A 26,556-nucleotide genomic window follows, 5' to 3' on the forward strand; every position below is an offset into this window, starting at 1 on the left:
GGAGTAAATAACAGAAATTTGGTTTTGTTGGTGGTTAGTGCTAGGTGATTATTGGCCATCCACATTTCAGTATCAGTAAAGGCATTCTGGGTTATTTGCAGAAGTTTTGTTGTTGATTTAGCATAGCAAATAATAGTTGAATCATCTGCATATTGTACTACTGATCTATTTTTAAGAGTGGAGTGTAAGTTATTTATGAAAATACTGAAAAGAAGAGGCAATAGGATGGAGCCCTGTGGAACAAGACTCAAGAAATGGAGAGAAAGTTGAACCATCTAGTAGATTGCTGCCTAATTTTTAGTTAGCAAACCAGTGTAGAGTTGGGGGGGGGATACCTAGACTGGACAGTTTATTGAGGAGTAGAGGGTGGGAGACTGTATCAAAATCTTTTGAGAGGTCAATAAAGAGTGAGGATACAAATGTACCAGTTTCTATCTTGAGTGACTTTGTCCATGAAGGAAATAAAAGCGGTAGTTGTGCTGTGACCTGGCCTAAACCCATGTTGAGTTGGGGAGTGGAGTTGGTTTAGGAGTAGATAGTTTAAAAGTTGATTATGGATACATTTCTCCAGAATTTTAGAGAGCGGGAGAGAATAGCAATGGGTCAAAAATTAGAGGTATCTGTATTATTATCACCTCTGTGGACAGGAAGAATGTATGTTTTCTTTCTAGATATTAGATACATAGAACTCTTGGAGGGATCTATTGAGAATTATGCTGATGGGATAAGCAATGGATCTACCGAACATTTGGAAGTATCCTGGGGGTAAGCTGTCATGTGCACTGAGCCAGGTTTCAGTTTAAGGAGTAGTTTTGTTATAATAGCGATGGGTATGGATGAGAATAAAAAGGTGGGTACAGAGGAGGTAGTTGTATTCTGTGAAGGAAGTGCTAGTGGATGGAAGTTAGTGTTAGACTCAGTTTGGGGGAAGGTAGTGCTAAGTTTAGCTATTGTGTCAATGATATGTAAGTTCAAGAGGGTGGCTATTTCACTGAGTGTTTTCTCAGGGAATGAGCAGGGGCATTTTTGGTAACAGGGTTAATTACAGATGAGGCAGAGTTCCAAAATGTTTTTGGATTTTGTTTGTAATTTTTTTGGAGGCTTAGATAATATTCTTTTCTGTCATTGATGAATAGGCATTTTGCTGATTACGGAACTGTCTAAATTATGGGATTCTTGTACCTTTGCCATTTTTTCCATATTTGGTCCATGGCAGTCACAATGTGCTTGGTAGCTCTGGAGAGCCATATGGCATGCTTAGTTTGTACTCTTTTTTGTCTTAATGGGGCTAATTTGTTTAAGGTGTTGAGGAATGTGGAATTAAAGAACTCTACAGGTTCATCAAGGGGCAGGAGTTTTAATATATTCCAAATGATGTTTTTCAGGGATTCATTTAGGGGTGTAGGATTAAAACTGATTAGGTTTCTAGTTTGTTTATATTGGTGTTAGGTTGGTGTTGGGATGATCTTACATAGTATATAGGCTGGTAGATGGTCAATAATGCTGCAGGGAAGTGTTTCACCAGCTGCTGAAATTTAGTTTGGGTCAGAGACTAGTACCCAGTCAAGAATTGAGCCACTGTCTATTTCTGTTGGGTCTAGTTGTATCTGTTATTAACTGTGTATAGCTGAAGAGGTTGATATTACATGATGGAGAGTGACCTGAGAAATCTAGCCAATTTATATTTACATCACCTAGGATAATTGTCTCATTGTTTATATTTTTGATATCCAGGCAAGGATATCTTCTAGCAGGAGAATATTGAAACCTGGGGGGATGTATATTGCTATGATGCAGAGATACTTAGAATTGTTCAGTTTAAGAAGTGATATAAGTATCTCAGCTGTAGAGAACTGAGGAATGGTGTTGAAATATTGGACAATGGTGAGGGTGTTAGGAAAGAGTATTGCAATGCCTCCTCCTTTGTTACAGGGTCCATCAGCCCTTAGACAGGTGTAGCCTGGGAGGAAGAATTATGAGTATTTTATGCAAGGTTTCAACCAAGTTTCATTTGCAGCTATTATAGCTGGTTTATCTAATACTTTGGAGATTGATTGTTGTGAAATTTAGTGATTTATATGAGCTAGGGAAGCTGTCAGTCAAAGGGTTGGGCCCTGGGTTTGGGTGGATGTCTTCACATAGAAATATGTAAGATTGCTTGTACAGGTAAGTTAAGGGTGGGAGTTTTCTTTTTAAGTGGCTGGAAATAGATAGATATTTTTATGAATGGGAAGTAATTTTACTTTGGTATGTAGAAGTACTTCGAGTGCATAAAGACTGAGGGATATATCTGGGTAGCCGGACAGAGCTGAGGATTGTATGGTGGTTATAGATGTGATTTTATGAAGTGTAAGAGCTATGTGTAGTGATGTTAGTTGAGATGAGACATAGTAATAGGGCAAGGGGCAAAGGAGAGAGATAGGTGTATGAATAGATGACATATTGGATAAGGTGAAGAAGTATTACAAGTTGTTACTTATTAGTGATAATTTAGAAGTAATAGTATGTAGTATGGCTGGAAGGTGGTAGGTATAATGATGTCAGGAAACTAGACTGGTTTAGCATTAGTTTTGAATGGGTGAGTATATTATTATTGCATGCTGGATTGGGATGGGGTGCTATTTGTTATTAAATGATGGAGTGGGTGGAGTTATGGAGGGAATAAATGTAATTGATGTAGGGGTGGGTGAGAATGGGGGTAGGGTAGGGGAACGGAGTCAGCCTGAGTGAAACAAGGGTGAATGGAGTGGACTGGCCCAGGTTGAGCAGAATTCAGTCTAAAAACAATTAGCAGACAGGTAAGTAAAGTAGAGTGTACTGTTACAGGAGAGTGTTAGGGAAGTGTGACAGTGATGTTAGAGTGGCAGAGAATTCTGTAAATGTTAGAAAGCAGGTATGGTTTAGTACAGAGGAGTAGGCGAGGTGGGAGACAGAGGGGAGAGAGTGCTTGAGAGTACCAGGGCAGTAAGACATTAGGGTGAATTAAAGAACTGTGGTCATGAATATCTCAGTGGAAGAAATGCCTCTTCAGTCCCAGTAGTAGGTATGTGACCAGGAAGGCAGGTATGGGCAGGGAAACAAGAAACTAGAAGCAAGAGGGAAAGAGGTGATTAGCTTTGAGCAATGGTGATGTGCAGGGCTCATATACTTAACCCAAGAGAGAAAATTGCTGGTAGAAAATTAAATATACAAGTCTGTTTGTACATACATTGTATGGGAGGATAAACAGCCCCAGTATGCAGCTTGGACTCTCAGCCATAATTGGTCAGTGGTTCCCTCTAGAATGTAGATAACTTCCCTATTTAATGTTTCCTTTGACTTTCTTTATGTTTTGGCTGATGAAGGGGAAAGTCAAGGTTGAGTGTGCTACCTGATAAAAAATAAAGAAAAGATAAAAAGTTACTCAGAATGCTAAGCTAAAAGACAGGTTAGTGATAAGGGAGAGGAAGGGAGAGAAGGGTACAAGGAGAAGGGAAAGAAGGAGAGTCTCCAGGTTGAGGAAGAAGTTTATACAAGAGAGGAGTAAGCAAGAGAAAAAACAGGTTGGAGTATATGCAATCTGGCTAAGTGTTAAGCAAATTAAGTGAATATTTCACAGTTCTATCCTTGCAACAGAATACCAATAAAAGGCTAAAACTGACAGTTACACTTGCAGGCAAAAACACTTAGTTAAAAACTCTTCATTAAAACACCATTTTATACACTCACAAATATCCAACTTCCAGTTAACAAATTAGAAAATTAATTTAAAACACATTCATCCATTAAACATTTTTTATTCAAAAATATTTTGTCAAATACTTTAGATTTATTGATGATTTAATTTTTTATGTTCAGATGGGTACATGTTAGTACATGAATTTGTAAATAACATTCAAAGAAATTACTTTGGTATTAGTTTTTATGGGATTATGACAGGTTCAAAGGTGACTTTTTTGGATTTGAAGTTAGAAGGGATATTAGGGGGTAGTATATCAACTAAAGTAAATAGGAAATTTCCAGATGTTAATCATGTATGGGATGGTAAAAGCTGTCATCCCCCACATCTATTGAATTTTTTGCCTTATGGTGAATTTTTAAGAATTGCTAGACTTTGCAATATGGAAGAAGTTAAAGTTGACGAACTTGCATTTATTTGTTCCTTCTTTTTAAAGAAAGGTTATAATTTATCTATCTTGCAAAGAGCCCTGAATCATTAATTTGGGGTGAAACAGAATTTAGATGAGAGGGGTAAATATGTTAAATATAACAGAATAGAGAGGGAGAGCGTTCAAAGTATTCAAAGTAGGAAATAAAATATATTTTTTTATTACCTATAATGGCTTGTATGATGAGATTTATGATCTAGTTAGATACTATTGGAATTTCTTAATGAAGGATAAAATTCTTAAAAATATTCTACCTTTATGTCCTGCTTTATCTCTTAGAAGAGGTCAGAGCATAAAAGATATGTTGATTCATGCATCTTTAGAGTACCTGAAGTGGATTTAAGCATGCAACCTGTATGTGTTGGCACTTTTGTGTGTGGTAAATGTTCTGTTTGTAGATATATAGTGCCATTTTTTAGTGAGATAAATGGAATAGGATATATATCCAAGCAACACTTTAAATGTCGTAGTGAAGGGGTGATATATGCACTTAAATGTTCCTGTGATTTATTTTGTATCGGGGAAACTAAGCGTGCATTTTAAGTTAGACTTCAGGAACACATCAGAGATATAAAGTGTAAAAAGATAGATGCCCTGTTGCATTTCATTATATGTCTTGTCATGGGGGAAATTTAGTTGTTTAGAAGGTACTGTTTTAGAACAAATCACAAGTAGAGATAGTTTTGATTTGAAAAAGAAGCTGCATTATAAAGAAAGTATTTACATTTTAAAGTTTGGAACATTGTCCCCTTTAGGACTGAATTTAGAATGCAATTGGAAGGTGTTGCTTAAATGAAGTCCTTTTGCAACTTTATTGGCTGTTTAATGGATGAATGTGTTTTTAATTAATTTTCTAATTTATTAATTGGAAGTTGGATATTTGTGAGTATATAAAATGGTGTTTTAATGAAGAGTTTTTATCTCTTGAAGGCTGAATGCCGAGGTGCTAAGATTGTTACTAAATAATTTTCACTAGCCATTGTTTTGGTTATTTATTTTTACTTTATTTTTTATTGTGTGGCTCTGTTGTAAAAACACTTAGTTGCTGTGGTACAGACAGCTAAAACTTTGCAATGGTTAGATTATATCCTGGCCAGAGTCAGTTTAACATTTAGTATATAGCACTATCTAGTGACGCATATATGGTGTCTGTTCATCACAACAGAGACTACAAACCAACATAAAACTGATTCAGAACATCAAGAATAAAGCATGCAATAAAATAATATGAGTAAGCAGACTAATTCATTAAATAATAAGGGTCTGGAGCTATGCCAAAGGTCATGCAGAATTCTGTTTCCAAACAAGCAATAACCCAGCAGGGGACTTCAGTAATTACAAGACGCAATGAATAATAATGCTCTGACAAATAATATTACAGGACAAGCATTGCATCTATGAACCCATTGACATTTACCAGCCTTGCCTGAAAAGGGAGTGCGTATATGCCAACTCATAAACTACAAAAAAATCAGCCCAAGTAACTTTGCAGTGCTGATATATTAGCGGAAATATTATGTAATGACAAGTTTAATTCTGAACTGATAATGAAGAAGCACATATTCATTGTTCAAATGTAATACAGTTCAGGCAATTTAAAAATAAAATGACAACAGACTAAATTTAAAAAATTCAGCAACAATGAATCAATTGGACTTAACTACAGTATCTGTACATCACCAAGCAGGTCCATGGGGAGGGCCAAGATAGGAGTTGAGAGAAAGAAAGAAAGAGCGCTCAACTCCAAGTACCATTTTAAATGGAGCAAGGCATCATGGGAAGTGTGGGAATTAATTTATGATCCTAGGTGTGAGAAATGATGAGAGAAAAGGGAATAAAGAAAACAGGTATAGAGAGGATACAAGCAAGGCTATAGTGCTGGAACAGGTCGAGCAGAATTCACTCTATAAATAACCAGTGAGAGTGGTAAGTAGCGTGTATTGTTACAGAAGTGTGTTAGGGAAGTGTGACAGTGATGTTAGAGTAGCAGAGAATTCTGTAAAGGCTAGAAAGCAGGTATGGCTTAGCACAGAGGAGTATGCTAGGTGGGAGATAAGAGTGGAGAGAGAGCTTGAGAGTACCAGGGTAGTAAGATGTTAGGGTGAATTAAAGAATGGCAGTCATGAATAAATCAGTGGAAGAAATGCTTCTTCAGTCCCAATAGTAGGTACGTGACCAGGGAGGCAGGTATGGGCAAGGAAACTAGAAACTAAAAGCAAGAGGGAAAGGGGGGATTAGACTTGAGCAATGGTGATGTATGGAGTACTGTACACTTAACCCAAAGGAGAAAATAGCTGGTAGAAAATTAAATATACAAGTCAGTTTGTACATACAATGTCTGGGAGGATAAACAGTCTTGGCATGCAGCTTGAACTCTCAGCTGTAATTGGTCAGTGGTTCCCTCTGGAATGTAGATAATAACTCCCCTATTTAATGTTTCCTCAGACTATCTTTATGTCTTGGTTGATGAAGGAAAAAGTCAGTGCTACAATGTATAGGGGGATAAGAAGTCCAGATATGCAGCTTGGACTCTCAGCCATAATTGATCAGTGGTTCCCCCTAGAATGTAGATAATAACTTCCCTATTTAATGTTTCCTCTAACTTTCTTTATGTTTTGCCTGACAAAGGGGAAAGTCAGGGTTGAGTGTGCTACTTAATTTAAAAAATCCAGCAGCAATGAATCAATTGGACTTAACTACGGTATCTATATATCACCAAGCAGGTCCATGGGGAGGGCCAAGATAGGAGTTGAGAGGCATTATCTAAAAAAAGCACTATGGAAGAGGATAGTGTTTTGGCCAATATCCAAAAGCCTAGTAGGGACAGATGCAGACTATCCCTGGCAAATTAGTGTGGTTTGTCAATCATGTCATTCCAAGCTGTTTTCTTGCTCACCTTGGTGAGGGGACATCAGTGTGTCTCACAGTAAAGTTTCCAATGACCAATATATTGGGTTGTGTGGTAGTTTGCCTTAAGGGCTTAGAGGGTGAGACATTGTGAGATGTGGTTGTGTGTGTCCTGGGGAGTGCTGTCTTTAGAGAATATTTGGGAGATTGCTGAGGGCAGCATATAGGAAGTCTTTGATATTTGGGTTTATCGCATTTAAAAGCTTCAACATATGTGAGTTTATGTGTCTGATCCACAGTAGGTGCAATGTGTATATGTTACTGACAACCTGTTGGAGCCATCAGTGTCTGTATGCAACAGCGTTGCCTCCAAAAACATAGTGTAATTGCATCTCTCTCTCATTCTGTAACAGTCTGCTTAAGAATAAGGTGTTTGTCAGTAAACATCAACAATTGCTGCATTGTCTCAGAATGCCCATTTCCACCAGACTGTCTACAGAGGTAATAGGAAAGCACACATCCATAACTGCAGAGAGATAGTGCAATTAGGATTTAGAGTTGTTAGGCTTGGGAGATTTAAACAACACTCCTTTGGAGTAATGCTTCTTGGTTGACAAACTAGCTACTCCATAATCAGCTAGATACTTGAGAAAATAGCAGAAAAAGTTTTATATGGAAAAGTGCATGTCTAGGTGCCTGCTTCTATATGGGTCAGTGCAAACTACTGTTGCACAGCTCAGCACTGCTTATAGGAGATGAGTTAGAGAGGAATCCAATCAGTGAACAGCAAAAATGCAGAACAAGTGTATATATAAGGCTCAGATCCTGCATTAATTCACAATTCTCTTACTATTGTGACTGATACTACAAGACTAATGTTACCAAACTAAGTAAAATGCAAACTGAAAAAAATGCAGTAGAAAAGTAATAAAAGAAGCTCAGATTCTGCAGCAATTTAAAATTCACTAATTATTGTAAATAATACTACAAGAATAGACTAAGGTCCCCAGACCAAGTAAAATACATCAGTAAAAATGTAGTAGAAATGTAATAAATGAGACTCAGATCCTGCAGCAATTCTCAGTTCTCTCACTATTATGAATTATATTACAACTAAGGTCCCAAACCTCGTAAAATGCAAGCAGAAAAATGCAGTAGAAATGTAATAAATGAGGCTCAAATCCTGCAGTATTTCACAATGCTTTCACTATTGTAAGTTAGCTCATTCCCTCCAATGGAGCTCTGGAACTTTGCAGTGTAACTTAAAATGAGCAGAGCCTAAACTTTTTGACAAAATCAAATTACTTCCTTTACATTTCAAACAAATGTTTATCTCTCTGGAACTACTGGGGTTACTAAAGAAATCTAAATGGCAAACTCTTTAGCACAGACTATTTTTATAGTGCCAGTTTTCTTTAGGTTCTAGGTTTTAAAATGGATTTTATAAGTTGCCGTAAACACAGTTACTATTAATTTTTTACAACTTACAATATCTCAGTAACCACACAAGTCACACACATACTATCAGCAACATTTTGTTCACCCAGCTGAGAGCTTCCATATGAGGGTAAGCAGTACTGTTTGTGCTATTTGATTGCTGAGATATTTAAGGAAACCTGACACTTGGGACAATATAAATTGATATTTTATAAACAAAAATTAATTTATCTTTGCCTGCACTAGATATGGGTCAAATATCAATACAGTTGTGATTGCCACTGTGTAAGCTTCAAGATGAAATCTGTTAATACATTCTATGTAGAAAGGTTTTGGAATTATTAATGCAAACACGAACAAGCAATATTTGGCACCTAGAGGCATAGTAGGATGTAACTGCTGAAACACCTAGAGGTGTCACCCAGCTGTAATGAGTTATGCTACAAAACTAAGGCTCCCAGACCAAGTAAAATACAAACAGTAAAATCATAATCTGGGTGAATGGATGAGTAACCGGAAATTCCCTCCAGGTTTAGCATCCTTGTTCCTCATGAATAGGGGCAATATGTAAATGTTCTGCTTGTCTCTGGGTTAGTCATAGTTAAAATATAAGAGCTAAAACCTTTATGGTAATATATGGCTAGGCTTTGAAAGATCCTCACAAATCAATAGTTTCATAAGTACCCATGAGTCTGTGAACCTATGTGCAAACTGTGCATTTAGCCAGTAACACCTCCTTCAAAATGATTTTTTTGTGTTTCTGGTGATGATTAATACCCCCTGAAGCCCTTGCTAGAGACTCCTTTCTACCATCCTAAACCTTACCTGAAATGGCATATAACACTACCCATGCTAAGACATGGATGTTACACAACATACATCTGGTGTCCTCAGGACATACGTTCACTATCTTGACACATCCCTAAGGGTACGACAGAACTCCCAAAGCACAGCCAGTGAACTCATTATCTTTGCTATGCTGCTCTGCGTAATCCTGTAGAAATAAGGTGGCCAGCCCCATTGTGGGGCTGCATTAAGCTCTGTCTAGAACACCACAGTAGCAGCAGCAGAAGGCAATGAGGTAGAAAATGTAGATGCACTTGTAAGACGAGCCTCCCTGAAGCAGTGACAAGCTCTGTACATGGTACTGCTAATGAAGAGGCAACAGCTGGGTGAAAACTATGGGCTACTACAATTGTAAAGTAACAGAGTCACAAGCTATAAACATAATACTTGCAGTGTCAGTCTCAGGTTGCCATGATAGACATGAATTATGTTATGCTGTTACACTTCCTATCAGACATCCCTTTAGTACAACAAAGGATAGATGGCAATATAGCTAGCATTCATATATCTGCCTGCAGAACCAACAGGGAACACAACACTGTCAAAACAAGCCATCTGAGATACGGAACACTCAATGGGTGGGAGAACCGCATCCCATGGTGTTTAGCCTGGAGTCACAGCATCTTAAGTGTGAGGTTCAATCACTAGTGACAGGACACTTGCCCTCCTGTGACAGAGAAGAGGTGTCAGTGCATGCCAAATCTTAATACATATCCTCATGGCCACCCACAGCAGGGGTGGCATGGCTTCTGATGAAATACTGTTTAAAAACACTAACAGCCTGAGTAAAAAGAAAATAAGCAAACCGGTCAACAAACCTTCACAATAACAGGATCTCTATATTTAGTAAATGAGCATTTAATAATGAGTACTTTCATTGTAAACTGTTAGCAAGACTTTTTCATAATAAAATTGTAACAGACTACATACATTTTTATAAAAAAGAATGTATCACATAATAACAGCCCCTAGCCAATTGATATCTTTTTTGTATCTTCTATTTATTTCCGAATGCTTCTTAAAGAGATCTGGCAACATTGTTGCATTCAATAACAAATACCATTCAGCATCAACATTTTCTAACAGAGGATTCAAAGGTCAGCATCCTCAAAATGACTGAGAGGACATCCACGGATGATGGGCCATGGTCAGGGCCAAGGATAGATGCACAGCTAATGACCAGAAAATCTGACTTCAAGGATTCTAGTTTTAACGTGTTGATATCTTCCCATGGAGATTTATTAAGAGCTCTTACATTATCTGCTGTTTGTTTGCTTCTACCATAAACTTGCCTACCCACTATCTTCATATCTTGTTTTCCTTTCTCTTACCTCCCAATACTCCTCTCACTTCTCTACTTTTATCAACAAGGGACTCTATGCTCAAACAGACAGTATCCGGCCTTATCTAACACTTCATCTGTTCTGTGTCTTTTCCTTGTGTGTTTCCCCTCTGCTTACTGTCTGCCCTCTTTCTGACTTCCTACATCCTCATATTCCTTCTTGCTTTGCTGCTGGTGTGGGCGACTACATATATTCTCCTCTCACTACTGTTAGTTGATTCACTTCTAAGGGATTTCTTGCAATGCTTTGGGTGATTATGATGCTGCCATACAGTTCTTTTATTACAGATGAGTTGTATAACACAAAGGTAGAACTGTTTTGTATACCAGAGGTGAGTAGTCAAGGTTGCTCATCACTGCAGTCTGCCTCAGTGTTGCATCCATAATTAGTTTTAATGCACTGCCTTATGCGGCAGAGATGTACAGTAAATTTTTACAAACCCCAGTAATTTCTTTATTTCAGGACATAAGTATTGGCATATTGGATAAATGCCAGTATCACTTTAATGAGCAGTGATATGAAAAATTGGGAGCCTCCTCTTCCAAAATGTTATTCTAATGTAATTAGGTCCAGCAGAACAATTAAGTTGATATCTTTAGGAAGAGAAGATTTTATCTTTAACATAACAAGTACACATTACATAAAATAATGGTTTCTTTATTTCAAGGGCTGTCACTGGCAGATTAAGCACCTGACATTGTCATTAGAGTTATCAGTGACCCAGGGAGACTGGACATGTCCTAGTTTCATTGTAAAGGGGTGCTGCTTGAAGGTCATGATATCTTCAACAGCAGCTGTATGAGAAAGGGGATCTCCATTTTAATTAAAAAGTCACATTTTGGACTTTAGAAACAAACTGACAGGAGTGTTACTTGAATTTATTTTGGATACCATTACATTTGTTTGAAGAGAGAGAGAGATTTATACTGAACTGTTTCACAAACAAAATGATCTGCAAGCTGTACCAAACAGGTAGTACAAGCTATATTTTGAATCCTGTTCTGGATTACATTCATTTTATCTGAAAGCAAATTTGCAGATTGAATACTTTGAGGAATTTGGTCCTAATCCCTTGCTTTTATCACAGCTTACTGCTTCATATCCATACAATAAATAAAGAAAAGAACAGTAACAGAGAAAAAAGCCAACAAAAATAATGAAAACATACAATTACAGTAGCCTTCATTCTATTGCAAAAAATTGCTACTACTATGACTCCTTGAAAAAGTCACTGAAAAAATGATTCAGTGAGTGAAATTGTTCAAGAAATCAACTGCACAAAGGTTAAATGAAACCCCCACACTTTCAAACTTATGTTTATCAACTCCATAGTTATTGTTACAGAAATAAAGCAGAAGTCTCCCAAAACAAGCTGCTCCATTGGCTCAGAGTTATAAAGTCCTTACTATGACCTAGCTGACCCGAATCTGATTAGTGGCTCAGGCAACTGATGGATCAGAAGGGAGGTATGGGCATGACCATGCAAACCTACAGTGATGATTCCTGGTGGAGGTTAGGGATATTACAATGTAAGCATGTATAGGAGTTTAAGAGGGGAAATGTGTCTGAGCTGCTGTGGAGGTGGAGCAAAATGCTATACATCTTTATTGCATGCCTGCCTCCCGAGGCAATATCATGGATACACAATGGGGAGGGGCATTGAAATGGGTAGGCCATAAAAAAGTAACCCACTCTAGATAGATGCACAGACATGCCAAGCTCCTGTTCTGTGACCAGCCCCAAGTCTGGGGGGAGGGGTCAGTAGCTGGTTTACCCAGCATGAACAAGTGCTGGGCTGGTAAAATGATGGATGGAGTAAGCAAGAAAAAAAATCTCTCAAAACATTTATCACTTCTGGTGCACTCTTAGAAACTAAACTGTGATTTGTGAGTTTAACTTTGCTGTGCTGTTCATGAAGCTGCAAATTGAGAAGCAGTAGAACAAACTAACAAATTAAATGACAAATTGTGTGTGTGTGTGTGTGTGTGTGTGTGTGTGTGTGTGTGTGTGTGTGTGAGAGAATGAAATAACTTGTACAGACACACATATGCATGTGTGGAGTGCAGTACATTATTGTGCTATAGTAGTTGATACTTAAGGTCTGCAACACAAGCCAGATGAATGGACATTTAATTAACCAGCCAAAGACTAAATAAATGAAGCATTTTAGTCAGGAAACATAGCTCAACTCTTTCTGTTTTCTGGTTTATCTAGAGCCATCTAAAATTTATTTGAAACTTACTACAATATCTCCTTTGCTACAAAAACATAGCAGTAGCAATTCACACTTTCCATTACAGCCACACAAGTGAGAAAGTATTTCATTTACAAAGAAATTTGATCCATTTTAATATTTGGATGGAGAACATACACACCTGAAAAAAAAAACATTTTTCCATCTATATTTCCTTAAGTTGCTGGTTTCTCGATAATAAAAGATTTTATTTTGCATTGTTTTTCCTTGCTGCTATTCCTTCCACTATGACAAAATGTTGCTTACAATTTACTGAATTCTGAAATTAACATTTATAAAAAGTTGTGAAAAAATAAATACTCTTTGGGAATGATGTGAAAAATGTCTGACAGGTACACACCTGTCGAATGTCTTGTGTATTCAAATGAGACACTGAGGCATGGAAAGGGTTCAAGTCATTTATTGTACATAAACGCATCAGATGTTGTAACTGGAACATATACTTCGAGCTTTATACGCTTACTGACTGACTCATTATTTCTAACACACTCACATGTGCATCTCCATTCAAGTTAGCACTCACATAACTGACTGTGCAAAATGGCATTGATCTTGCACATGCTCAGTAACGTATATGCATGTGCTTTCTGACTATAGTGGCTGACTAGGTACAGTGCACACATTGATCTACATCCTCCCTCTATTTTTGTTCAACATGCCAACAGGGGAACAAAGACAATTTGAGAGCTCGACAATATATCGGCATTTTAACAAACAAAACTGAGTTCAAGTCCAAGTTGCTGTGTATTTCGGATTTGGTATGGAAATTCTACCTGATCTGGTAACACAGAAACTTTGACTGGATTTAGCAACAGGGACAGTCTCTGGGGATTCCTTCACAACTGGAACATCAGGGATTACATCACAATTACTTGAAGGAAGCTCACTGTCCTTTTGAATTTGAACAGGTGTAGTGTCACTCTGGGAATTAGAGTCATTGGCACAAGCAATCTGCTGTGTCACTGGTTTGGAGACAGATAACACCTCGTCAATTTCATCTGTAATCCATTCCTTCCAATTGCATGATGTAAGATCTCGGTTCCTTACAAATGTTCTACATGATTCCCACTCAGTCATGTTCTTTAGATGTTTGCATTCTCACAACTTTTCATTGTAGTAATGGTCTAAGGGATTTACTGGTCTTATCGTAGTACAACTTTTGTGACTGAAGTTGACCACTCTGTTGTTCTTTACATTTGCTACTAACAATGGTAGAGCTGTTCTAGTTTGTCTGGACATTAATCTCTGAGCAGATGAACTGAACAAGTTTCTCAAGGAATATTTCTGAGATTGAGTAAATTAAGGAAAACATAGGTACCAACTCTCTTGGATTTCTCCAACAAATGTTTTGCACTCTGAACTGCATGTTCAGCTAACCCATTGGATTGTAGATACTCAGGACTACTGGCAATATGAACAAAGTCCCAAGACTCAACAAATTTCCTAAACAGCTGACTTGTAAACTGTGCACCATTGCCAGACATGACTTTGTGCAGACTACCAAGGACAGAAAAATGTCTCTTCAATTTTTTTAATGACTGTGCTGGACATCAAGTTAGGAAGCAGGTCAATTATCAAGGTACAAGTGTTTGCTCTATTTGTAAACAATATTGAAATTTTACTTTTGTAATTTTAACATCATGCCTTGCAAGCGTGATGGGGCGGTATGCATTGGCTTTATTAAAATTTTTACAAGTGGTGGTGATCAGTCCCTATTTGGATAGGTCTGCCATAAATATAATCAATGAACTTTGAACATGCGAACACAACTGCCAAAGTGCATAATGCATCTCTGAGTTAAACCTCTTGATTTATAGGTTACTAGTATACCTTTTTGAAGACATGCTGCACCAAGGCTCTACTTTGAAGCATCACAAGAAAGAGTTACAGGTTTGTGAACATAATATCTCAGTGTGGGTGCACTGGCAATTTTCTTCTTCAGAATATCAAATGCTCTTTGGTGTTCCAATCAGGGCCAGTTTACATTTTTGAATGTCAAATCATGTATGTAATGGTGCAAAAAGCTCACTCACATCTGGGATGAACCTTTCTAAATAGTTGACCATACCTAGAAAGCATTGTAAAGATGTGACATTCTCTGGAAATGGCATGTCAAGAATTGCTGTTTGCTTAGCCTGATCTGGTTGTAATCCAGAACTGATAAACAAATGTTTGAGATTTACTTCATGTGCATGGTCTAGGACTTTCCTGAATTTTCTATCAAGTTCGTCTTCACCATTACCTCCAATAATAATGTTGTCTACCATAATAGCACATGGATAACGGGAAAAAAAATTATTCCATGGCATGTTGAAAGACTTCTCTGGCAGAAGTGATTCCAAATGGCATTCTCAAAAATATATATCTCCAAATGGTGTGCTGAATGTGATTAACAATGAAGATTTGCGATCCAGTGAAATTTGCCAAAAATAACTTTTTGCATCTAAGACTGAGAAAACAGTGGAATTTGGCACCTCTTCTACAGTACACATTGGATGATGAGGGTGCTTAAGTGCTTTGTTTAAGTCTCCTGGATTAATACGAATGTTGTCTGAGATTTTCTTACGAGCTACGACTCAACTATGGAGAATGCCCACTCAAGTCAGTTCTTCTACTGGAGTAAGGACACCTAAATTCACCATTTTGTCTTGTTCTGCTTTTACTTTACTCTGCATTGGTACTAGAATCTTCCATGCTGGTCTGACAACTGGAATTACTTCATGGTTTAACTTCATGGAATATGTGACTGGAAGTTTACCAAGCTCATTTTTGAAAATATCACCATATTCACTAAAATATTCTGTGTAAAACTATCATTGTTGTTCATACTTATATGGTAAACCTCTTTATTAAATGAGATCAGTCCCATTCTAAAACTGTCTTTGAGGCCTAACAGTGACTGCACATTGCCTTTTGACTACATAAAACTGCAAGTCATAGCTGTTTCCAGCAGAATGGCATGAAAGAACTACTGTGCCATTAGTTTGAATCTCTTCACCACTATAAGCAACTAGTTTTGCACACTTTGCTGAATCAAGTTTCTCACCAGCTTTTACTTTAGCAAACATTTGTACTGATATAACATTGCACTTGTATCCAGTGTCTTCTTTAAGCTCTACAGGTTTCTCATTAATTTTTACAGTACAAAATATTTCACTCTTTGCTGACAACTGATAGTCTACTGTATTAACTGTTTCAGCGATCTCAGAGACATCAGCATAGATGTTTGTTCACAGCTTTTGGATATTGCTATAGTCTATCTGATCTACTTGCGTCTTCAGATACTCACTTTTAACATAACTCTGTGACACTTTAGATTTGCATAGCCTTTTGAAATGATTCCACTTTTTACATTTGTGACATTGCTGACCAAAAGCTAAGCACTTTTCTCATTTAGGTTCATGACTGCCTCCACAATTGTGACAATTAACAATGAGATTCAGGGTGGCCCCCTTTGGTTTATATTTTTTCATCTTAACTTTCTGTTGTATACTATCAACATTTGCAATAGTAGATTTTGCAAACATGCTTTTCTCTTCATAAACATATTCATATGCTTTTCTGGAAGCTCATCTATTTGCCAAATCTCAATGGCTTTGCTCAATGTTAATTCACTATCTCAGTTCAAAATCTTTCTGACTGTATCATTATTAACACAACATACAAGGCGGTATTTTATCAAATCATCTTGTAAATCACCAAATGTACATGTTTTTGCTTAAGTCAGTAATATATGCTGCAATAGTTTCACCAAGCTTTTGATTTCTTGTGTAAAATTTGTGCCTTTCCATTGTAAAATTCATTTGACAGTTACATGTTTTTTCTAAATTTATGTTTTAAGCACTCAGGGTCTTCTCACGTTTCAGCCTGTATCACAGTATGGTGGTTCTCCCCCTCTCCTGCATATACAGCAGGTGCATCCACAAATGAACGTTCTTACTCAATGGCTTCTGAGTCAGCTAAATTGAGAAGTATAAATGCTCTTGTACATGCGTCTATCAGAAAATGCAGCCAGGACGAAAATATCATATTCTTGCTCAAACACTCACCAATTCTCTGAAATATTATAATCAAACTCCAGTGGTTCAGGTTTGCAAAATCCCTATCCCATAACAATTTCTTTAAAACATAAGTATAGAGCTGGTACTTGTAATTATGCTAAAATGGACAACAATCTCTCCAAAAACACTTTATTTTAACACTGCAACTATCTCAAACACTCCGGACACTTCAAACAATCTTAGTTACAGAGAAAAAAGTTGTATATTGCAAAAAAACTTGAACATTTAACCTTTTCAAACATTTAAACACTTTGGGGATTTCTAATGCTTTAATCATAATGTCGCTATCTTGGACACTTCAAGTAACTCAGAAATTTTGAAAATTTTGAATGCTATGTCACGTTTAACAACTGAAAACCATTTGAAACAAATCCAAGTACCTTCAAATAATTGCTGACCTGTTTGCAAGTTTGCTGCTATATATTACTCTACTTCTAACTTGCAGCCTCATAGTTTGCTAGTTGTTTCAACTTCAGATCCAATTCTGACACCATGTCACATATCTCATGTATTCAAATGAGACACTGAAGCACGGGATGGATTCAAGTCATTTATTGTACATATCACATCAGGAGCTGTAACTGGAACATATACTTCGAACTTCATACACTTACTGACCAACTCATTACTTCTAACACATTCACATGTGCATCTCCATTCAAGCTAGGACTCACACTGAATATAAAAAAATGGCACCAATCTTGCGCATGCTCAGTAACTTATATGCACATGCTTTGACTACAGTGGCTGACTAGGTACAGTATACATGCTGACCTACAATGCCTGCCTTGTGTCATTTTATGGGAGGGACTATCTCTAACTGCATTCAGAACTGATTAGTGCATTGTGTGTGCGCTTCTGCTAGAGGTGGATAACGCACAGTAAAATGAACAATGAATTCAAGTCAGTCACAGCCCCTTTGGCTGTTCTGGTGGAGATGCATATATACAGTTTGCAGAACTTGAGTGTTTTTTGGGTGCCTTCAGAATTTATTTTGAACAGTCAAGTCAGAGTCAAATGTTGTGGACTTTTAGAGGACAGCTTGGATTTAATTTGAAGTAAAGTGTCTCAGAGAAAAAATAGTTTCAACTGAAACATTGGTATAAAATGCCATGTTTTCTTGAGGTTATTATAAATTAATACAAAATGAATAAAAGGTTCAGTTGTTCCATACTGTTTCTCACAAAAGAATATAACTTTTAAAATTAAATTTGTTCTCATTCTAATTTCCTAAACATTTTACTGCTACAGAAATTGAAATGAAATAATCTTACCCTTTGCATTACAGTAATACCAGCTTGTGTCAAAATTCTAAATGAGCCACAGTTTGGTGAACTGGAAAGTCCACCAATTATATTATCCGAAGCCTGTGCACCACCAAATATAATCTGGGACTTCACATGAGGGCAAACACCCACAATGAAAGCCTAAAAGAAGAGCAATAGTTATACAAATGACATGTTTCTTCATTTTTAACTGCAATGGCAGCATTGATAACCCATATATATCATTTATCAATAGTATGGCAAGTGCTGTAGAAAGGGACATTTATATCTACAGCTTGAGAAATGTGATGCATTAATATTTTGAAAAAAAAAAATGTTGCCATGCTAGTGAAATCTGACACGTAACATACTTTTTCTAAAAATATGAGAATTCCACGTTTAACCACACCTATCTATTCAGCATATTCATTTGTAACAATTCTTCGAAAAAAAAAGTCATTTGTTTGTTCCCAACATTTTAGCATCATTTCAGATTTTTTGCTTCTTGTGTTTAGGAGTTTTGAAAACAAGGAGAAATAATAGCATGAAAAGAATTAATTACACAATGGCCTCTGCTGAAAATTGGCTTCATTCCAAGTCAGACTTTCCTAGTTAACAAATGTTAAATAAATAAAAAAAAATAAATAAATAGTCTTCAGAAATTCCCTGTCAGGTAACCTTAGTTCCTGCTTTACATTGAGGGCTGTTGCTTGCAGAGAATGACTTAAAGTGCTTGTGTTCTTATAATGCACACATCAGATTATTATTATTATTATATTATATCTTTACTTATTTATTTATTTATTTCCAGTTTGATGACTGGGGAGATCCACTGGGCTCAGGGAGCCCATTTTCAGTGGAGGCCTGGGGGAGAAAAGGTCCACCTTACATAGTTTAGTTACATATACAATCATAGTAAAGAAGACACAATTACAATTTCATTCCATGCTAGAGAACAGAAATAAATTCTTTGGTTACATAGTACCTAAATATTTAGGATGGCAGTGGTAACTTAACTGAGAGGGAGAATAAAGACTTAGAAGGAAAATAGAGAGAAAAAAAAGGTGGGATGGGTTATTTATAATACATACAATTATGTTATTTACAAAATGTACATTTATGCTAGGTTAGCTTGTACTCAGAGTTAGTCAGGAGTTTAAGGGGTGGATTGATTATTAGGCTAGGTGGGGAGAGTGCAGTTGCATTTTCTGTTAGAGGAAAGGTAGGAATGTAGCTGAGTTTTCATATTTTTCACAAGTCCTTAGAGAGGAAGGAAGAGAATTCCATTTTTTAGCTAAGGAAAAGGATAGAAGAAGCTGACCAGCAGGACGACTGGGTTTGCAGACAGTGATTAGGTTTTGGTGAGTAGATCTTAGAGTTCTCCGAGTGGTGCAAGGTTGAAGGATGTTGGTTAGTGCTGGGCACTTAGTAGGTTGAAAAATTAGTCTGTGGGCTGTAGTAATTTGGAGATAGTTCAGATGGTTGGAGAGTTTAAGCCAATTTAATAAATGAAGGGCAGTACAATGATAGATGGAGAATTTGACTTTGGCTGCAAATTTAGAAATCTTATTATAACAGACTTCCAATATGGAGGAGAGAGAGGCAGATAAGTTTGCTAGTAAGTACATTAGTGAGGGGAGTAGATAGGTAGTGGTGAGAGTTTGTCTGGTGGAAGGAGAGAGAAAGTGGATATTTCTGTATAGCATACCAAGTTTTATATGGGTTTTCTTAATGTTTTGCTGGATGTGAGTGTTGAATTTTAGGTGTTCATCAATAGTAATCCCAAGTAGTTTAGCAAAGGGAACAACCTCTATAGTAGAGTTGTTTTGGCTAATAATTTGGAATGAGTTTTTATCAAGAGGGGAAGCTTTTGAGGGAGAGAATAATAGTATTTTGGATTTATTGGCATTTAGCGAGAGGTGGTTTTGGAGCATCCAGTTTTCAGTGGTGGAGAAAGCAGTTTGGATCACGGTTTGAAGCTCTGAGAGGTTAGAGGCACAGCAGACTAAAGTTGAATCGTCTGCATATTTTACAATTTTGGTGTTGGGTATGGCTTTGTGGAAATCCTTAATAAAGATGTTGAATAGCATTGGACTGAATATGGATCCCTGGAGTACCCCAGTGGGGGTAGGAAGGAAGGTTGAGGTGCCTTTCCCCCATTTCACAGCTTGAGACCTGTCAGAGAGGTAGCTTGAAAACCAGGATAAGGTATTCTGGGAGAGATTAAGGTTAGAAAGATGGTTCAAGAGATGGGTGTGGGAGATGATATTGAATGCCTTGGACAGATCTGGTAGAACTGTTGATACTATTTTTCCAGAGTCACGGGCAAGATTTATTGTGTCCAAGAAGGAGAGAAGGGCAGTGATAGTACTACGGCCAGGTCAGAAGCCGTGTTGGGTTGGAGTGATTAGTTGGTGATTGGCTAGGAATGGCATAAGCTGAAAGTGGATGCATTTTTCCAGAAGTTTTGAGATTGGGGAGAGGATAGCTATGGGGCGGTAGTTAGAGATGTTATTGTTTTTGCCTCCTTTATGAAGAGGTAGAATGAAGGCAGCACACCATAATTTGGGCACATAAGATTCTTGCATGGATCTTTTGATCAAGATGCTAATAGGGAGAGCGATACCATCTGCGGCTATTTTTAGGAAGGAAGATGGGATATTGTCAGGGGCATTGGAGCATGGTTTTAATTTAGAGAGTAATTTTTTTATGTGGGAGGTTAAGATGGGTTTAAGTTCAAATATTGGAGGAGGATTGGGGGCAAAAGGTGATGTAGGGGATGAGGACAATTGGATAGGTTGAGGGGGAGGATGATTGTTAGGGAAGGTCTTGGTCAGTTCTGCTATGAAGTTGGTGAAGAAGGAGTTGAATAGAGAGGTTATTTCAGGATCAGATTTTCTGGTGTTAGGGCAGGGGTTGTTTTTGGTACCTGTGTTGAGAAGAGAATTAATGGAATTCCAGAAATGTTTGGGGTTTTTTGATTGGTTAGACTGGCGTTTGTTATAGTAGGACTTTTTGTCTCTAATGATTTGTTTTTTAGTGAGGTTGCGGAATTGTTTATATTTAAGAAAAGTTTCTGTCTGCTTGTTTTGATGGTATGTTTTCCAGGATTTATCTCTTTGTAGCATAAGTTTTTTGATATCTTTGGTTAGCCATGGGGTGGTCTTGGTTTTTACTCTTTTATTCTTGGTGGAGCTAGGGAGTTGAGGATGTTTAAGAAGACTGAGTTGAAAAATTCGATGGCATTGTCTAGTGGAAGAGTTTTTAGGGGGGGTTCCAGTTTGTTTTAGGGGGTCAGAGAAAGTAGTGGGGTTAAAGTTTGTGAGGTTACGTGTGTGAATATAGTATATATTTCAGTACACACAAAACATTTCTAAATGCAATAGTGAGAAGAGCAACACAGCTACCAGACCTGCAGGGGTGCTTGTAGAAACTTTGAAGATGGCAGCTGCAATGCTTGAACAGGAGGAACTGAAGGTGCAAGTCTGAGGGATTACATGGTGAACACAAGATGGCAGTATCTAGGAATATCCGTCCTACTCTTGAAGTGTAGTAATCACAGAGTAAATAAGTATAAGCAACAAGGTAGTAAGAGGAAGGAACCCCCCCCCCCTCAAAAAAAATATGCCTTAAAGATTGAACAGTGACATTCAGAAATTTCAGTTTTTGTTTGAATCCCACTTTATTTTGCAAAAAAACAGGAATGAGAGGGTCATGTCTTTCACTTTTGATAGGGAGCTGACCTGATATGCTGAGAGTATGAGTACAGAACTACTCAAAGCATCAATAAGAGCAGCCTCAGTTTAAAATTAACTTATAGCACACCTACAAATGTTTCTGCATCTTGCAAACAGAGGCCAGATATCTCCAGGTATGTATAATTTTATTTTTTAGTGCAGTAGAATTGTCCACCGAATGTGTTCAGCCAGTCGTGCTTGAGGTCTGCTGCTGTCTATGAAATTGTTACATAATTTGACTCATTCTTTTTTATCTTCTGTTTGGCCTCTCACCCCCCCCCCCCCCCCATCTAGTCATGAAATTCCTCTCTGATCACATGCTGGATCTCTGATCCCCTGTAGGCTTGGTCATCTGGAAGGGTACTTTTAACTGTAGAATCTTACTTGATATATTTTCTTCTCTTACCAATGTATAACTGACATTGTCTTTTTACCTATGTTCTATAGCTTCTTTTACCTGGAGTGTTTTATTAATTTCTTGTTATATTACTATGCTCAGCATATATGATAAAACCTGTTTTGTGTATTGTGCTGGATGTACTGTAACTGACATTGTCTTTTACCTATGTTCTACATCTTCTTTTACCTGGAGTGTTTTATTAATTTCTTGTTATTATTATGCTCAGCATACATGATGTAACCTGTTTTGTGTATTATGCTTGATGTACTGTATTTGTATAACTTGATGCTGGAGCTTTTCTCCCCGGGCCTCCGCTGAAAATGGACCTGGTCCAGTCAGAATTTCTCAGTCAACAAATGTAAAATAAACTAAATAAATAAATAATCTCGGTTAGGAATTCTAACAATCATAAGAAGTTGAGTGGTGCTGAGTGCTGCAATCACTATTATTCCTTGCCATTTTCAATCCTAGACTTTAGCCCACTTCTCAAGGAGTCATGCCAGTCATACCTCGGGATGAATTCATGAATACCCCCAATTACTCAGGTCTCATTTAAAGGAAGATAGTGTATCACACTGCTTTATCTGCTGGGAGAGTCTATTCCAGAGATGCTGGGAGCAACAAGTAATGAATCTGTATCTCCACATAATTCTGTTCATCTGCTGTAAAAGGTTTAGATCCCTTGTTCTGGTATTTGTAGGCCTTTTATTTTGTGAATGTACAAAGGTCTTCTCTGAGGAGCCTTATGAGACACAGAAAAGAGGGACAGCACTTGTAATCTTTTCTGGCAGCTTAGGGATTTTTAGCCTCAGATCCTCACTTTTAAGAACCTCTGAGTTTCTAACTATTTGGGATATCTGGTGAAGTGCATCCAGAAAAGAGGCACTGTATTCTATAATTGGTCTCATCAGTACTGAATACAAAGGAACAATAGCCTGTTTAGATCTGGATGTTATTCCCTTGGTGACCATCTGTGTCAAACAGAAGAATTTTTGACAACTGTAGCTATCTTGTGGTCAAAGGAAGAGAGGGACTTAACCCAGTTTCCCAGCTGACCAACTACATTTTCATTTTGAAGAGGAATATTGTCAATGTTGTATCCTGATGGGATTATCCCCTATGGTAAAAACTCTCTACCCATGAACTACCACATAAGTGGTAGTCTACTTAATGCCAAAAGTGTGATTAGAGACTTTGGGACACAGGTGGACAGTAGTCCCTCCTTTGATAATCACATTGCCACAGTGGTCAGGAAATCCTTCTATGTGGCTCACCTCATCACAAAAGGTTTCTCATCCAGAAAAAAAGAGGTCATTGTTCCCCTCTACTCATCACTCATTAGACCCATTTTAGAGTACAATGCCCCTTTTGGCATGTACCTCACAAGACATCTACAACAACTGGAAAGGCCAGAGAAATACCTCACAAAGAGGATTACTGGCCTCAAACAGATGCCCTATGCAGACCATCTCAAAAAACTCCAGCTTTACTCCGTTGCATATCACCTACTCAGAGGCGATCTCTGCCTAACATACAAAGCTATGTCAAACCCAGAGCTGTTGGACATGCTCCACTTAAAGAAATCCCAATCCCTCCGAGCTACACGCTCTAGGGACCTAAACCTTGTCACCTCAATAAACAGAACATGCTGGAGGGATATATTCCTGTCCCAGAGACTTCCCATATTCTGGAAAAGGCTACCTATCTATGTCAAACAGAGCTCCTCATTAGCACTCTTCAAGAAAAATCTTGATTGGATGGGAAATAGGAAATTCACCCCAGGGGTCACTTCTGTGGCTCTGCTCGACAAGGGCACTGGAAAATAAATTTCTTGGGTGGCGAAAGCCAGGGTACCTTTTTGGCTAGGCTTATATAGGCCCTAGGGCTAATAGCCTAGTACCTACTTATGAACCTATGAACTTATGACTTATTTGTCAAACATGACAATTTTGCAATTTTTAGGATTTAATTTGTCCATTTTCAGTATACCAGGCATTTATATGTGTTTTATGTGTATATCCCTGCTGTAGGGATTCAGTGTCAGAGTGAGATTTGACTGACTTCCAATTTGTAGTATCCACAATATGTGGTAAGCCATATAACTTGTTTTTCAGTCTGTAGATCAGACAATTAAATATCAAACAAAGGCAGTCACAGCACTAAGCTCTGCGGTAAACTACAGGTCATCTTCATGTTTTGATATTGCCCCTGCCATCCACACTATGTGGGCTTTGTCTTTTATTGAATTTGTTATTCATCTTGCTCCTTAGAGATTTATTTGTAATGCATTTACGTTATTAATTATGCCAACATAGGGAATGGTGTCAAATGGCCAGATCAAGGTAAGCTGTGTGCAGAATGTGACTGCTGTCAACAGCCTATGTTATCCTCTGAAAGAAGTTAACCAGTTTTATTAGACAGTGTCTACCTTTTACAAAATTAATTGTGGGTATAGCCTGATGAGCTTTTTTAATATCAATGTTAATCAAGTCTGTTATAACGTATTCCATGGCCATACAAATGGAATATGCTGGAATGATTGGCCTAAGGTTTTTGGCGTGAGTAGTAGGGCACATTTATGAGCTGGCATACTGGCATACATCAGGGACTGTGCCTGTAACCAGGCTGAGGTTAAACTGCTTATGTGGTGGTTCCTCCATGGTGTGTTTGTTACTTATCAAATACTTTCAGTACACATTCTTCAGTGATGATTTGGGGGGGGGGGGGCTGTCACAGGACTTTGGATAGTCATCAGAAGACTGAAATTTGCACTCAATTTATTTGCCAGGATATTATCAATGTCCAATGAGTCGGACTAAGGTACTTTATTTTAGTATGAGTTCTGTACATTCTTGTGTGTTGTTTAGTTTTCTAACATACCTAAGGAAGGATTTGAAATCATCTTTGGCTTCAGATGCCAACCAGTATGCATGTGCTACTTTAGTAGATCTAATAGTTTAATTATTAGGAGAGTTGTGTGTGATGACACTATATTTGTAAATATCAGGTCAGGAATATTTGTCTTGTTTCTGCTCTTGGCATTATAAAATGTCAGGAGAGAGAAGTAATAATTATAACAAATGCTGTTATTCTGCATGAGTTTAGTAGGTTTTTCCCCATAGTCCTCCCAGCCTTACTGCTGCCAGTTATCAGGAATGATGAAATTCTGGCTTTTATAAGTTATTTGCCAGTATGTGCATCCACATACTTTCAATACTGAGGAGGTATGCACAAAATCTTTGATTAGTCATGTGCCCCCAAGCTTCCTGTGCACTATAAATCAGTACTGAGGTTTTCCAGACTTTCTCGCTCCATCTCCCTAAGAAGAATGATCTGCCTTTTGTTACTTACTGCCATTATCCATGACCAGCTCCTTCAACACTTACACTGCTAATCACACCTGGTCATTAGGGGTATAGCCACGACTTAATTTCTCTATGCCACAAAGAAGGCAGTTCTGACAGTTTTCCTAAAAATTAATACTTCATTTTGTCCTTGTGGCCTATTTCAGTAGCTTTCTATTTGTTGTCTTATAACTAGGTCATATACCTTAAGGAGATTCACAGCTTACAATATTTCTCTCCTTCTGAAACAAAGATACTCCCCGGGATTCATGAAGCTCGGCGCAAGGCCGGCGTAAGGCCTGCGCCGGCGGTGCATGGAATATCCGGCGCAGTAGCGCCATATACATAATAATGAGAGTGCACCGGAATCACAGACACGTGCGTAGTGTACGTGAGCGAGCCCAGGTAGGATGCGTCTGGAGGCGTGTCTAAGCCAGCATGAGGTGAGCAACCTAATGTGCTGACAGCCATGGTCCGCCCACAATAGTAATGGCAGCAGCCAGGTCCTGTGCAGAATGAAACGCATGTACAGTATGCAACATAGTCCCCGTCCCAAATTAATGGAGAAGCAAATAGAAGCCACGAAGGCATAACTGTACCCGTCCAAGGAGTAAAGGATACGCATAAGACCGCTGTTCGTCCGCAATGCACTGTCAGTGTTTACACTCAGAGAAGGCGACAGCCGCATGTCAGCCGCACCGACATAGGAGCAGCGACTAAGGTCACCACCTGTCCCACTTTGGTTGGGGCAGTCACTCCATGGACAGTTGTGTCCCAAAAACGTATTAGAAATGGCTGGCGTGCTACAATTGTAGGACACAATGATATCCCGTATTTAATGTAATGGTAGCATGAATTGGTTATTTCTGTAACA

Source organism: Protopterus annectens, chromosome 1.part1 (genome assembly GCF_019279795.1).
Source record: "Protopterus annectens isolate FY-2018-M chromosome 1.part1, PAN1.0, whole genome shotgun sequence".
Lineage (NCBI taxonomy): Eukaryota > Metazoa > Chordata > Ceratodontiformes > Protopteridae > Protopterus > Protopterus annectens.